Here is a 1788-nt window from a genome sequence, read left to right on the forward strand (position 1 = left end):
CAGGAAAGCAGGGCTCCATCACGTGTAACGGTGACTTGGGAAGACAAACGCCATCACCCCAAACTTCCCCCCCTTCCTCCTTCCTCCCCCAGCTTTATATACTGAGCATGATGTCCCATGGTATGGAATGTCCCTCTGGCCAGTTGGGGTCAGCTGTCCTGGCTGTGCCCCCTCCCAGCTTCTTGTGCACCTCCAGCCTGCTCAGTCAGTAGAGCATGGGAAGCTGAAAAGTCCCCGACCAGTGTAAACACTACCCAGCAACAACTAAAACATCGGTGTGTTACCAACATTGTTCTCATCCTAAATCCAAAACACAGCACTGTACCAGCTACTAGGAAGGAAATTAACTCTATCCCTGCCGAAACCAGGACACCTCAGTCTCAGAGGGACACAGAATACATCAGCCCCTGCAGTAGCCAAAATCGCCTTTTACTCCTCTCCTGGTCGAGCTTTTCACCAATTATCTCCTGGCACATTATCCAAACTCCTGATCACCTTTTTGCATTTTCCTACTCCCCAAGACAGTCCAGAAGCTTTCTTAAACTTTCTGGCTTCATTTTCCACCAGAAAGCAGACGCATCCAACCATGCAAAACACAACCTCAAGTATAATATTCAAACCTCAATACTAGCTGCTCACCTGGTTCTTTTCCCTTCAAATAAAAGTAGGCAATTGCTTTTTACCTCAGTTTCCATATGAACTCCCTCAATCCCCTCCACCTTAATTATGTACTCTTCATATCATCCAGTTCTGATTAAACTAAAAACCTTGCTGAGATTTTCAAGACTGACCCATAAAGACAGAAGAAAATAAAAAGGAGTCGCTTATTCACTGACCTCAGGAAAGTCTGCTCTCATTTTCACATCTTTCCTTCCCATTGTATTTCCATAGATGCCTTCAGGATGTTCTTCCCTAGGAGCGTCTAACAGAGTCGTCCTCAACAGTAGCCATACAACACAATTAATTGTCTAATAAACTTTGTTGTTGAAATAGAAAAAAGGAAAAGAAAAAATAGCCTTTATTGTGTTAGATCCATTTCCTTCATTAACGCTAAGTGAAAGAGCTCAGAAAAGCCGCTGGCTTTCAGTGTGGATGCTCTGCCTGGCATTATTCATTACTGTCAACTTAGCTTTATGACAGGACACTTAACCTTGAACAGTGCGGTACAAAACATGCACAAAATTACACCTACTATGAAGATGGATAGCTAACTCAAGACTACCTAAATTCTCAAACTCATCATACTGAGGTCCTGTCTTTTTCCCATTTATTTCTCACAGGTGAAGAAGGCTGATCTAGCAAATAGGTTAAGCCTCGGATTCAGAGAGTACACAAACAAGGAGACACCCTGCGTGAAACAATAAAATAAATATATTCTCTGAAAGAGTGATTCTGAGTGGTTTAAAAGAATGTTATGGAAGACGATGGGAGGAGAGGTGTAAAGTACTGTGGCACAAACCCTCACCTCAACCACGCACTTCATGTATATCCTCCAGCAGGGGAAACATGAACTCAGTTTGCTCTTCCCTGCTCCCAAACTGGCAGGAATGAGGAAAGAGAGACAGAGAGGTAGCAGGGCAGTACACCTGGTGAAGAAGGAGGACACATGCTTCATGAACAGCCTTCCACCTCCACACCAAAAATACCTGGCTTGGGAGTGCACTTGCGTTCTGAGCTTTTTCAGAAAATTCATGGACAAGCCATAGAATCATCAAATCATAGAACAGGGACCTCTAAAGGTCATCTAGTCCAACCCCCCTGCCGTGGGCAGGGACATCTTCCACTAGA

Source organism: Aptenodytes forsteri, unplaced genomic scaffold (genome assembly GCF_000699145.1).
Source record: "Aptenodytes forsteri isolate BGI_AS27 unplaced genomic scaffold, ASM69914v1 Scaffold41, whole genome shotgun sequence".
NCBI lineage: Eukaryota > Metazoa > Chordata > Aves > Sphenisciformes > Spheniscidae > Aptenodytes > Aptenodytes forsteri.